Raw genomic sequence first — 15,844 nt, 5'->3', positions numbered from 1 at the left:
CTGATAATAATGAATCTCAATCGATTATATCATGTCTGGAACATAATGAAACACAATAAGGAATGTCGACATAATATGATACAAGGTAGCACTTGAATTTATGAATATAAGCGAGGATCATGAACCCACGTCAATATAAGTGTCCACACTCGTAGAACAGATTGAATGAAAACGTGGGGTTAAATAGTTTAAAGAAGAAAGACGTATTTGGCCATATGATTAATACGTCATATGATGTTAAAACCAATGGATATAAATGGGTCTTGTGAGGAATAGAAATCGTGAGATATAAAGCTAATGTTGCACAAGGATTCTCACAAAGACCAGTAATAGATTATGAGGAGATATACTCCCATGTGGTGGATGCAACTACTTTTAAGATTTCTCATAAGTCTGGCTATATAAGAGAAAAAATTAGACTTGCAGCAAATTGATGTAGTGACTGCATATTTATATGGTCCACTAGATAATGAAAGTACTAGAGGGTATTGAGCTGAATGTACAACAAGTTCTCGAGAACAATATTGATAATCATCGAAATATATGATATGAACATCCTAGGAACCTCTGGATACAATTTCCCAAGCGGTTGAATACCTTAAGAAAGAATTCGAGATGAAAGATCTCGGAAAACAAAATTCTGTTTGGGATTATAACTTGAGTACATAAATGATGGGATCCTTGTGCATCAGATGGTATACACTGAAAAGGTACTCAAGAGATTCAAAATGGCCGATTGCCATTCTCTGACCAGTCCCATGGTCGTGAGGTCTCTCGGCCTGGACACTGACTCATTCCGTCCCAAGATGAACGAAGAAGATGACCTAGGTCCCGAAATGCCATATCTCAGTGCCATAGGAGCTTTAATGTACTTGGCAACTCACACACGGCCTGATATAAGCTTTGCCGTGAACCTACTATCTAGGTTTAGCTCCTATCCGACCCAGAGGCATTGGAATGGGATCAAACATGTTCTTCGTTACCTGCATGGAATGAAAGACTTGGGTCTATATTATACTAACCATAACAAAGATGGTTTAGTTGGCTTTGCTGATGTTGGTTATTTATCAGATCCACATCAAGCTCGATCACAGACATGATATGTCTTTACACATGGAGGTATGGCCATATCATGGCGTTCCATGAAACAAACCATCGCGGCCACTTCATATAATCACTCGGAAATCTTGGCCATACATGAGGCCATCCGCGAGTGTGTTTGGTTGAGGTCGATGACCCAACACGTCCGAGCTGATTGCGGGATGGCCGAGTGCAAAAAGCCAACCGTGATGTATGAGGACAATGCTGCGAGCATTGCTCAGCTCAAGGACGGTTACATAAAAGGTGATAGGACGAAGCACATATTGCCTAAGTTCTTCTTTACTCACGAGCTTCAGAAAGCCGGTGAGGTCTAGGTCGTCCAAGTACGATCCAGTGACAATTCAGCTGACCTATTCACCAAGGCACTTCCTACCTGCACGTTCAGGAAGCTCACGCATCAGATTGGGATGCGTAGGCTGAAGGACCTCCACTGAGGTTCACATCAGGGGGAGTAGTATGTGTTGTACTCTTTTTCCTTCATCATGGTTTTGTCCCACTGGGTTTTCCTGATAAGGTTTTAATGAGGCAACATTAAGCGTATTACAATCTCTGTATGGTTATGGCATTCAAGGGAGAGTGTTATAAATCAATTGGTGGATGTCCATAACCGGCCCGGTCCATAACCGGCCCATACACTTAGAGAGAGAGACAACCCAACCCTAAAGAGAGAGCGGCGGCCACGAGACTTGGAGAGGAGAGAGAGACGGCTACAACTTGCATATTTCCTAATTCGTTTATGTTTATGATTTGTAATATTTTCTATTATTGTATTTCCATTTATCCATCTTGTAACTCCTATATAAAATGAACACTTATTCATTAAGAATATACATACAGAAACTTACGGTTCTAAATCCTAAGTTTCTGAACGAATTCTTTCTTTTCGTTTTGTATTGTATATTATAGACGAAAAAATGGAACGGCCCATCTGTTATCCTTCATTCTTGGATGGGATGGACTCTTGATTCGTATCCTTATTTATGCAATGCTAAGAGAAGTGTTGGGCCTAATTAAAATATTAGTCGGCCGAACATATCATCTGATGTTATGTTACCTATTTAATATTTCTATGAAGGACGGCAAGTTGATACTTTGACAATTCTTCCTTTTTGGTTGAAGGAACTCTGTAATTTTGTATAAATTAGGTGTTCTTTTTCACCATATGCAGTAAATTTTTTAAAAAATTTAAAATTATATTTAAAAATAAATTTATTAATATTATAGATTTTATTATTTTTTTACAAATATTTTAATATAAATCTGATTTAATTAAAAATAAATGCAGATAAAAATAATTTTTTTAATTTAAAATTATAATAAGAATATATACATATATATCTAAAATTTTAATTTTAGATAAATTTTTCTATCTATTTATTTCGGTTAAATATATTAAATCAATTTGTATAAATTATTAAAAAATCGATATAAACTTGTATAATTATCAAAAGTTAAAACTAAACATTATTTATAAAATCTATAAATATATAAGAAGATAAAGATTTTACAATCAAAAATATATATTTTTAAAAAAAATTGTACAAATTTTTATAAACTTTAGTAATAAAAATTATATAATTATAAAAAGTAAAATGAAATAGTATTTTTAAAATTTATTATGTCATATTTGAATATATTTATTTTAATGATGATGTATGTGTTATTATCATATTCTAAAAATTTTACAAAAATAAATATCAACATTAAATGTAATGTATGAATTATTATCATATTTTAAAAAGGTTTATCAAAAATAAAAATTAACATTAAATGTAACTCTCCATGTCATATTTAACCATAAACTATATCATCAATTTTAAGGGTCATGTCATATAGTTTTTGTGAAACTGATTGTAGATTGGACATGTGACATGATCACTTCTCATATAATATTTATGAATGTCTAGAGAATCTTTCTAAATACAATATTAAAATAAGAAAAATACAGTTAGACGATGTTTAGCCAGCCTATGACTCTTTTATCTAATTTGCCACAGCTTTCACTTGTATTCTTGATTAGGAAACACAAGAAACCATGACGTATAAGAATAAGAAAAGTCTTAGGCTATGAATGGTAAAAGCAGTTTAAGCGGGGCAGATCATGCAGATCAAGCAAGACAATGGCAGATCAAGCGGGACAAGTGTAGATCAAGCGGATACGCAGGAAAGAAGCAGATCAAACCGATAAAATAATTTATTATAACTTATGAATGACAAAATCAGTTCAAAACTATATATCATATATTAAAACAATAAAAATTACACCTAGATATCTAAATAAATATCTTAGATGTTATAGGATCGGCCGAAATGCCTGTAGATGTTCTATAAGATACTTATACTTCTTTAATTTTTTTTTTAGGTGATCAAGATTTTCTTGAGAAAACCGGTATAGGTTACACTAATATTGAACTTTTGGTTAAATTTACCACCGAAAAACTCTCTACCAGTGGATGTAAAATATTTGAAATGGTAATTAGTCATGAAAATTATTTCATCGTACAACTCAATAAACACACGTTCTCGGTTAAGATTTCATTTAAATTTGTCTTCTCTCAATAGATTTACAAAATTTCAATCATTTACATATATATTAACTATTTTAAAACATAAAAAATATCAACTACTTACACTTGTTGATATTTATGTAGGAAGATTTATATCTTCTTCCTTTGAGAATGTTGTGTTTTGTCGGCGATTAAACGCTTATAATTTTAAAACAACACAAACAGTATTAGTGTAAACTATATAGTTTGAGCTAATCATTGTACATTATTTATAAAATCAGATAAATACATTTTAAAGTTAAGTGTTTGTAACAAAATTATTTATTATCAAAAAGAAAAAAAAGCAGATCAACACCACCAAATGTTAGCGGATGAGATCTGCCCGCTTTTTCCACAAAAAGACAAAAATATTGAACTGCATGCAGATCTCCAGCTTAAACTGTTTTTCCAAACAGAAAAACGTGAATGGTGAATATATTGCGGGAAAACTGCACCTGGACCAAAATCTCATATGGACCAAATGGTCAAAAAATATTCTACAGCATCCAAAAAAAATCTGTATGGACCTCTATCGCGTAAATTATTTTAACACCCTTAATGAAACTAAATTAAAATAAAATTAAAAACACGAAACTAAAAAAATTTGTGGTCGCCGGCGTAGGGTTTTTTCTTTCTCATTCTGTGCGTCTTTTCTTCTACGACTCCTCGTTTTCAACCCTGTTCCACTACAGCGGCATCGACGTTGAAGTTTGTTATCCGCCATGTTAAATGGCGTCAAAACTCGTGACATCCCTTGCTTTATCTTGAGCTCAGATGCCACAACCTCTTCTCAGCTTTATTCTCCAACTCCTCCGCCGGTTTGGTGAGCCACAACCAAACCTGATTGAGACATCATCCCCAGCGATCCCAACAGCTTTGGTGCTCAGCATGTACTCGACACCATGACACCTACATCGTGGATGAAGCTCTTCATCCACTGTGGCCTTCTCTCTTCCAAGACCAGAGCTTTAAATCTTCACTGAACCCATGTGCCTTCACCACATTACGATTCACCACCGCAGCTTGCCTCTCCAAGTTCTCTGTCCGTCACTGTTCCCTCATCTCTCTTATGCGACCTCCGGTGATCCCTTGTGTCCATTTAAGACGAGTATAGCACCGATATACTCGACATGCATGAAAAATCTTGCTTTCAGGGCCAAATATTGAGAAAGGGAAGCTGAATCAACAGATTTTTCAGGTCCTATACCAAGACTGAACTCTGTCAAAGACACATATTCAATAAGAGTGGGATCAGTCAGAGTTTTGATGTTAAGCCTCTCGAGATAAAAACTTCACTGAAAATTCTTATAAAAATTTAAGTGGACTTTCGTGTTTTTTAACTTATGATGTGTATTGAAACCTGCAGCTATTGGATGGTCTCTCTGTGGAATGTAGGAAGTTTGGAGACGTTTTGGCGAGTAAAGTACGTATAATTTCAAAAGATATCAAAGATGTGAGGTATAGTAAAAGCAGCTAAGTGATCAGTGTTGGCTTACCAGCTTGTGCAATTATCTATGATATTTTATACTGTGTTAAAGTCAATAAGTCCGGCTTGTTACTTAATAAAGTCTCAACTTCTGATGATTAAACAATGAACACAATATTTTCTTTATCGGCACGACACTCCCAATGTTTACGTGACTGCATTTATGCTAAAGACACAAAAACAAAAGAATTTAATGATTATCATTTACTTAACATATGTAACTATAAATTTTATGAATATATGTGATTTATCTTTACAAACATCAAACATATTTTTACAAAGTTATGATGTGAAAGTATTGGTAAAACACTTAAAACTAGATATATAAACAATTGATATCATTTTTATTATATATTAGATGAGTATTATTGGTACAACTGGTGCAACTTTGACATTCAGAAATTGATAAAACAAATTTGGTATTCCATACGAGAAAACAATGATATTATAAACATAGTATGAACACATAAATAAGTTGTACAACTAATAAAATTATATTTCATGTATGGTGCAACTAATTTTTTTCAATTTTGTAGTCCAAGTACAACTATGTTCAAGCCGGCACAACTCAAAAACTGGTACAACTACGTGTTAATATATTCATTTAGTTGTACCAGTTTTTGGGTTGTACCGACTTGAACGTAGTTGTACTTGGACTACGAAATTAAAAAAAAATAGTTGTACAATACACAAAATATAATTTTATTAGTTGTACCACTTATTTATGTATCCATACCATGTCACAAATGTTATTTATCATATATTTTGTATAAAGACGCTCAATGTGTGTGTTTTCCAGAAATAATGTGGCTAAACAAGTAAATAACCATTATATGTCTTATACTTTTAAGGTTTGTTAACTTGTTTGTCCACTATATTTTTGAAAAACATACACCAAATTCATTTTAACCAAATTAATGATTCTACTTTAGTGGGGCAAAGGCATGTACACATAAAGAAGTGGTACAACCGAGATAAGTTTAAATTTTATGTGGTACAACTAGTTTTTTCGATTCCACTGCCAAAGTACAACTCATAACCTAGTACAACTATGTACGACCTCGTATAACTCAAATACTTGTAATACTATGTTATTTCATTTTGTATTGTGCATCACTTTTTAAACATGTATCATGTTTTAAATAACACTAATATCGTAATATTTTGAAAAAAACATAATTTAACCTAAATATTTTTATGTAATTTTTTTTGACAATTATTACACCATCTCATAAGTTTAAATAATCTATCTTATACTTTAACTATTTATTTACTTGATTAACCACATTATTTTGAAAAAAATTAATTTAACTTTTGAAAATTGTTAGTTTAAATTAATGTCAATGTTACAAGGCCAGTTTGTGACATATTCCTATTTTTATTAAGGTTTTAGAATACATATATTTTTTTTATTTTTGCAATTATTACACCACCCTATAAGTTTATATAATATACCTTATATTTTTAAAGTTTCTCTTATTTGATTAGACCAACATTTTCACTGGTTCTGCATAATCATCTTCTACAGCATCATTAATACGCTGTAAACAAAAATCAAATATCACCACAATACAAAAAAAAAATAGTTTGCATCATTTATTTTTAATATTTGCATTATTTATAAATGATGTAAAAGAATTTTACATCACTTAAAAAGTAACTCTGAAAGTGGTGATGCACATAATTTACAATAATTCATTTAATAATTGATGTAAAAATATAAATTATTTGCATCAGTTCATTTTACAAAAAATTAGTCTAAATTTTAAGAAGTTATTCAAAAATATGTATCATTTACAACAAATGATTTATATCATTTACTAATTAAATGTAATTTTAACAAAATTATGCGATTAAAATGATTTCTTTGTTAAATAATTCTTAATTAATATTTTTACTGGTTATTTTTATTATTTGTTGCAATTTTGTTTGTTTCTAATATATTTTATTATCTTGATAAACAAACTAAAATTTTACAACTGTTTATAAGAATTGTATTAATACATCACGATTAAAAAAATTATTTGCAAAATAAAAATACATAAATCATACATCAAACCCAATCTTTTTCTTCTTTCCGGTGACTCGCGTTTTTAAAGCAATAGTTGAATTTGGCTCCGCATCTAGCTTTTTGGCCGCGAGACCAAATAGATGAAGATGATTTTTTTTCTAAAAATCGTACAACTAGTATAACTAGTAAACGTATCAATTCCAAATCAAATATTACTGAAAATATAATATTTATATATTTGACACATGCATGCAGGGGAGATTAGACCAATATGTCTTATTGGTTCTATGTTTACATATTCTTTTTCAACTTCCAAAGTATTTAGGGATTTATCCTAATGTTCCCTTCTTTTTCCTCTCAGCCGCCTGCTGGAGACCTGGAAACTTCTAAATAAATTTTCAAATCTAAAATAAAATACAAACTTATAATAGGTTATTAATAACGAAAATAAAATAATATTTTCATATCAATAAGATTTTTTATATTATCATTTTTTATTTGGATAACTTAATAAAATTTCATAATATTCTAAAGAATCACAAATTTATGCAATGTTAAAAAATATATGAGTAATTTAATCAATGTTTTTTTTTAAATACTATCATATATTTTCTGTTTTTATCGGATCAATGGTATCAGATTTTGGGTTAATAGTGAGTTTTTGGATTTTTACCGGGTTCTATCGAATTTTTAAATAACGATTTTTTCATTAAATTTGAACCGGATTATATATAATGTAACAGGTCTATAGGTTTAACCACGAATATAGGTCGGATATGAAAAAAATTGTTAAAACTCAAATATTATTATAGAACAACTACCATATTTCGAACAAATACCATATTTTGAAGAGGAAAAAAACAAATGATATAAACCTAAAAACTCAATTGTTATGGTTCGAATAAAAAATAATGGTAGTTTATAAATTAGTTTTCGATCAATAAATGAAAAACAAGCCCGTGCTTTTTAAGCGTAAATCAAAATCTAGTAATTTATTAAATTGTATAACTAGTTCAAATTTACAATTAGTACAACTAGTACAACTGATATAACTGTACAACTAGTACAACTGGTACAACCAATAAAAATTAATTTTAAATATTTAAAATTAAATGAATATGAGCTGGGTTTTGGATATTGAGTTTGAGTTCAGATTTAGTTGGTTGGATTGGTAAATAAGTTAAAGTTTTTAGGTTTTATGGATATTTTGCTGACCTTTCATATTAAATTTAATTCTAAAAAAAAATCAAATTATAAGAGGTTCAAAATAGATTGTTTCAGATCCAAGTGGTCCATTATAGAATTTGATCCAGACACACTGCACCTGTTGGAGAACTACACTTGTATTGTCCTTCCATTCATAACCTTATTTGACTGGTTTATCGAGTAAAACAAAACACTGTGACAGTACAGTACAGTCGTCCGCAAATGTATGTATGACTAGGCAACTAAAAGTAGCATACATTACTTTTACTGAAAAAATAGCATATGTTACTGCGTTACGAACTCAGTGACTGCACGGCAATATCACATTAAAAATGCTAGAAATTTTCAACGACAATTATATTTAATTTAGCACAGGCCCGGGCTTGACCCCATACACGTGAAACAATCGTATGGGGCCCATGATTTATAAAAACAAACAAAGTTTACTTTTTTTTATTGTTGTTATTTAAATGGATCAATGTGTATTATAGAAAAGTAAAAAAAAGTGACGAGACAACTTTTATATATAAACACAATTAAATCGTACATATCTTTTTAAGTTATTTAATATGAATGGATTAAAAAGAACATGGCTGAATTTGTTTGGGTTAAAAAATAACATAACTGACTAAGAATAATTATTTTTCAGGCTAAATTACTTTTTTTTCATAGGAAATTGTGTTTTACTCTTTTTCTACTACTTTCTCTTACGAGTTACAAGACAAAAATTTAAAAAGAGTTATCAAAATATATAGATTGTCTATAATATAATGTTTACAATCCAAGTTTCAGATGCTCCAACCGAAAGAAGCTTTTCAAAATTGCAATTGTAAAAATATTACTCATGATTAACTATATTACAATAAATATTTAATGGGTTTGGCTATGTTATCAGCTAAGAGAAATATGATCAGAAAAACTTTGATTCTAAAAGTTTGATAGATAATTTTTAGAAAAAAATTAAGATGTGTTATTTTACAAAAAGATCAAATTTTAATAATTTTGAAGATGTTGTAAATTTTTTATTATAAAATTGATTTTTTATCGAAAAACTTTTTATGTAAAAGCCTCGGTTTTGTATTTAGTATTGGACCCTCGATATCTCAGGACCGACACTGATTTAGCAAACAGATTACATTAATTATAAGGTGCTTTGAATTACCCAGATCTCCAGTGTTTGTGACATTGCATGTATTAGACAAAAACTAAATTATTAATGTTTCAGAATGGCTATTACGTTGCTATTAATTTTAGTACATGTCACTATAAATGTAGAACAATTCTGTAGAATAAATCGGTTTTTACTTATTAAGCGTCAATGTCAGGGGGTCAAGTAGGACGGGCGGTACGTGAAGGGCCCTTCCTTCGAAATGATTTCAGGCCATAGAAATAGGATTGACCTCATTATCCCATTTCTATGATTGACTTAAAAAGGTTTGACTTCATTACCTCCTCCTAAGTTTTCGTGATACACATTATTTCTTTTTGAACTATTACATTCATGATTCATTAGAATCCCTCCAAGGTATAGTTTTAAAATAGTTCTACATTTACAATGAAGTACATAAAATTAAGTTCAATAATTTTTAACATTGGTTTATTCTGCTTACAAATGATGAAAATATTACATAGAAAATTTTAAAACTAATAATCTTACATGTTTTATATGAAGTTTCAAGTTTAACTACACGACCATGAACCGGGTTATGAAGATCTACATATGACAGTTTTATTTACATTAAACTGAAGAATTTATGTAAGTATTTTAATATTAATTCGTACAGTTGTTTGATAAACCGCTTTATTGCGGATTCGAAATTCGAATCTCCGGGTACATTAGTATTAATAAACTTTCAATTAAACTTAGACCTCAACGTGTAAAACCATTAGGAGTTTTATAAATTAGTATTTGAAAAATCAGTTAACACGATGAATTGATAAACTTTACCAGTCATGAATTGGATAAGCAAAATTTGACACAGTTTGATAAGATAATAAATTCTGAAAATCTTATGTAAATATATGTTCTCATTTAAACGTTATTAATGTATACAAATTTTATATAATATAAACATAACATTGTGTTGTGTATTTTTATTTACAGTTATATTTTTAGTTTTTCTAAACACTTTAAAATATTTTAATATTATTTTATCATATTTCATCAAAATCCATATTCATTTACAATACATATTTTATATATCTCAATAATCGGATACTAACAACATAATTTTGTATATATTTTTAAAATTTAATTAGCATATATACTGTTAAAATATACTTCAATATATATATATATATATATATATATATATATATATTTAAAATGAGTTGTTATCAATTAATAACTTAATATTATTAGAATATTATAAGTTCAAAAATATTAATTTATAATTTTTTACTATACTTGTACACTTTGACAAATGCTCATATAATTGTTTTAATTTTTTCCTTCTTTTTAAAAAATACACGACATAAACCTAACTTAGTTTTACCACTAAACATCGTAGGCTACTACTTAAGCGAAGAAAATATTACATCTACACATACTTTTACTTTTTCTCTACTTTCAGCTTGTCATGTACTTTGTTCTTGTAAGTTTACCAAAAAGCCCTTATACTTAAAAACTTCATCTTCTTCTCCTTTCATCTTTATCCACCACCACCACAAGATCTGCATCTTATCGACAACTTCATCGTCCAGCACTCCAACTCCACCAGAAGCCCTCACTCCTCCGACACTCATGGCTGAAAGACGATGGTTATATGATGGTTCCGAGTCTAATTTGTCGGGGAGCCGTAACCAGCAGAAGTGTGAAGCTCACCGTAAGAATGATGTGAGGTTCTTGAGGAACACCGCTTGTACGGAAACACAATTATGGGTGGGTCAAGTGAACGGTGTGAGGTTCTGGTGCTATATTGGCGGCCAGTTACAGCGAGGAGATGAAGATACAACACTGTTTCATGAGTCAATTACTATTTTCCTCACCATGTATTTAGGGGTTGGCTAGAGCAACAATGTTTTTGGAGTGATTACAAGGATGGAAAGACCCCTATCAACAATCTGGCTCTATGGATTTACCGGTAGCTAATGACCACAACTTCAAGTTGTTACTTGTTCAGATTGACCACTGACCACAACTATGCTTACACTAGTACCCAGTGACCACAACTAAGAATATGGCAGTGTTGGTGTCCACGATGACGCAGATGCTCCGTGGCAAATGCTCTAATACGTCGCAGTTTCTCACCGACAGTTGCAGCCTCAACTCCACCGAACACAATCCCCGCAGCCACAAAGACTCTGACCACATATTCGATGACCAAAACAAACCTACCCACACAATTCTCGTTAAGGATAATGTCTATGGGTCTGGTGATGATGGCTCAAGATCCGTAACAGCGAAGGTTTTTGTAGAAAAATCTAAAGAGAGAAGGTAAACTTGAAAATTCGGATGAAATCGACTGTGAAGAAAACGAGGAATTAAGATAATTGAGATTTGAAGTAAATACAAATCACCAAAAAATGGTTATGGATTTAGAGAAGAAGAGAAAGATGGGAAGGAAAATTGAATAGGGAGGACGAAACGAAAGCGATGGAAATAGACGACCATGAAACCATTAATTACTCTTTCTCTTTCTTTTGTACCTCATTTTTATTTTTATTTCTGGCCGGGGCATTTCGGAAACAGAAAATTTAAAAGGTAGTCATAAAGTATTTCTCCATTAGAAAATACCTAAATATGTTAAATCCCAACAAAAAGTAACCCATAATGTAATGCTAAGCGAAAGCGTTAGTACTGCTTCTAATTTGAATCCGTCTAACTTAACTTCGCGTTGGCTAAGTAGCCACTAAAATCAAATATTCCGTTGTGTTGACCCTAAAATTGGAAACGTATACGACCGTTTCCTTTGCCAAAATAAAGCCAAATCACATAACGTTTCTCGGAAGTTTGGTTACTTTCGTTACCGTATAGTGTTTCTTTCTTCCAACACTATACATATATATATATGTCACTTTGCCAAATACTCTTAAGCAAAACAAGTACCAAAACAAAAAGAGCAAGAGAAAGAAAAATATGAGCACGATGTTGGAAAAAGTATCGTGCTTTAAAACAAAAACCAAGTCCAAAGGACCATTCGAATCGAGGTCATCATTGTGTTCGTCAACTAGTCCTGAAAAATACGAAGTCTTTTTGAGCTTCAGAGGCGCAGATACTCGCAAGAACTTCGTCAGTTTTCTGTACAAGGAGTTAAAGGCCAAAGGCATTCGAACTTTCAAAGACGACAAGTCACTGGTGTGTGGTCGTCAGATTGCACCAGAGATTCTACAAGCCATCAAAGGGACGAAAATCGCCGTGGTGGTGGTCTCTCCGACTTATCCAGCTTCCTACTGGTGTCTGGAGGAGCTCGTAATGACTTTGAAACAAGAGAAAGAAAATGTACTCACTGTGGTGCCTATTTTCTACGAGGTTGAACCTTTTGACCTGAAGAGACAGACGGGAAAACTGGTGGAGCAGTTCAAGAAACACGAGAGGAGACATAGCATTGAGAGAGTCAATTCGTGGAGGGATGCGTTGACCAGATTGGCTACTCTATCCGGCGACTGTTCAAAGAGTTGGTTAATTTTCCATAAGGACCATGTCCATATCTATATGTAGGAATGTTAAAATGGATTTTCTTAGCAGATTTAAATGGATTTTTAATATAAATAAATATTTATTTAGTTTAATGGGTTTTAAACAACTACTATTAAAACTTTATTACATGGAGTTTTACTTAAAATAAAGGGTTTCAAGTAACCCGTTTAACAAAATATATTTAAATAAATCAATGTATTTATATACTATATGTTGGATTCAAATTAATCTTAGACTGTAATCATTTTTTCAGGGAAAATGACGCGACGCTGGTCGATAGAATTACTGAGAGAGTATCAGAGATGTTGTCCACGGTAACACTAAGCAATGGTAATAACCTAATTGGTATCGAGGAACACATGCATGAAGGAACTGTATCCATTACTGGATCTGAATTCAAATGAAGGTGTTCAAGTAAGTGGGATTTGGGGAAGAGGAAACAAGGGAAGATCAGCACTGGCGAGACACGTTTACCAAAACATATCAACCAACTTTGACGCTCATTGTTTTCTCGAAGACGTGAGGAGGATCTCACTATATCTACAAGAAGAGCTTCTTTCCAATATGAAAGGAGAAGGTTTAAGCACAAGGAGCTCTCACATGTGTTTGGACGCGATCAAAGCAAGGCTCGGGAACAAGAAGATTCTGCTAGTGGCTAACCACGTGGACAGTATCGAAAAGTTAGAAGCCCTTGCTGATGAATTTGGTTGGTTTGGTCCAGGGAGTAGAATCATCATAATCACACAAGATAAGCAATTGCTTAGTTCATGGGGTGTGAAGAGTGTCTACGAAGTTGAGCTCTTGAGATGCTGTGAAGTTGGTAAGCTCTGGAGGTCTGAAGCCTTCAAACAGAAAGACGATCATGTGGATGCTGAACTGTCTACTTACCGACCCAAGAATCTTCCTGGTATAATTTCTTTTCAGCCCTGAAATATGTAAAGGCTTTGTTAAGTGATGGAGATCAGCTCATGGAAAGATTCAACGAAACAATATATAGTCTTTAAATTCATTTGATTTGAAAAGGAAAAGTCAAAGCCTTTATAGATACAAAGTGAAAGTGTAGATTTATGCATTAATCTTACCGATTACGCCCTCCTTTGGATATTGTTTTGCTAGTTTCTATGTAATACTGTTCTTTCTAATAAGGAATAAAAATACAAAGTGTGGAATTATGCATTAATTTATGCTTTTTCTTCCTTTTAAGTATTTTTGTTATTATAAATTAGGAAGACTAAATCATAGATTACCCGGTGAAATATTTGAAGAAAGCTGAATGAACACCAATATAACTGAATAAACATGAATGAACTGGATTAATTCGAAAAGTCAAAATCCAAATAAACCAATGAGTTATTTTTTTGTTTTAGAATGTTGAAGATAAAATATTTATCTAGATAAAAGTTATATAACTGAACAAGTCTGAATGAAAACTAGACTAGACCAAAAAGAATCTGAGTAAACTAAATCAACTAAATGGTCATAGAAAATGTTAATTCTGTCCAAATTGGATCACATTTCTTCCAAAACAAGACGAACAAACATAATATCTAGTTATATTTCCACATCTACTCGTTATTGCTTAGTTTGTCTCTGTAGTGAATCTTTTCCTAAATTAACGAATATGAAGGTTGCTCAAAAAAAATATTTATCTCAACCTGAATATGTGTGGCAAGTTATACGCCCCCAATACCCATTTATATGCGTATTTTACATTATTTTCTCAGTATATACTTCGGAAAGAAAAGGAATTAAACATAATTAGGAAATAATCGTGTTATTTGTTCTCGTAAGTGTATCTATATGCACTCAAAGAGTTGTCATTTATATCAAGGCCTGGAGTGCATATAGATACACTTACGAGAACAAATAAGCTTGGAGTGCATATATATGTCATTTGAGTGCATATAGATACACCTAGGTGTTCAGGTGTAACTTTGTGGTTCTTGCAAGTGTTGGGATAAGCTTGGAATAGCTTAAAGATTAAGCTATGTATTTCCTAACCGAGTATGGATTTAGAAAATAGGAAAGTCCTTGATGATTAGGAGTTATCTAATTAACTTTTGTCTAGTGTGTTTAGGACTTTATAGCTTATATATATGGAGATGTCAAAGTGTGACATAATATGTGATTTGTGTGATTGAAGAGTTTAAGTTTTGAGAAGTTTCTTAAGCATTAATAAGAGAGTATTCTTATTGAACTACGATATTTGGTTCATATATTCTGGTTCTTAAATGCACTCAAAGAGTTGTCATTTTTAGAAGTGCAAAATGTCTAAAGAAGGCAACTATCACCTTTTCAAGTTTTCATCTATGATCCGGTCAAGAAACTTGAGATGCTCAAAGAGTTGTCATTTCTATCAAGGTGTTCAGGTGCCTGTCATTTTACATTCGACTGAAGTTACTACATCGTTGAGGGTAAGACATATTCAGTAATCTAAGTAAAAATCTTTTTGGTTAGTGTCTAATCTAAATCTTCTATATGTTGAAATTTGTAACAAACTTTGAAGTTGTAATGTTCTGCGCTTTAGAAAAGAATATCATAAACTTATCTTCATAATTGACTACAACATATAATTTTACTGGTATGTGCTTTCATTATTATGGTTAAACAGTATGTTGTTTACTTGTCAATTTATCTTCCTCAAACCGAGTTTGCTCTCTGTTGGTGGTTTAAACACAAACACTATGACAAATTTTTAGTTTGGTTTGAAATGAAATTTCTGGTTTCAGGTTTAGCCATTTGGATTGATACTGGGTCGGTTGAATTAAGCAATCTTTATCCAAAAATTTGACAAATAAGGAAAAAAGAAACAGAAAATGAAACGGGAACTACTTCACCCAGTTAAGAAATAGCTT

General features: G+C 31.7%; 1 pseudogene; it reads left to right on the top strand.

The window, feature by feature from the left end:
- The first annotated feature begins 12,402 nt into the window (after positions 1 to 12,402).
- LOC125588587 lies at positions 12,403 to 14,165 on the top strand (annotated as a pseudogene).
- The last annotated feature ends 1,679 nt before the right edge of the window (positions 14,166 to 15,844 follow it).

The sequence above is a fragment of the Brassica napus genome, chromosome C6 (genome assembly GCF_020379485.1).
Source record: "Brassica napus cultivar Da-Ae chromosome C6, Da-Ae, whole genome shotgun sequence".
Classification (NCBI taxonomy): domain Eukaryota; kingdom Viridiplantae; phylum Streptophyta; class Magnoliopsida; order Brassicales; family Brassicaceae; genus Brassica; species Brassica napus.
This window is presented reverse-complemented; position numbering and strand designations above follow the sequence as displayed.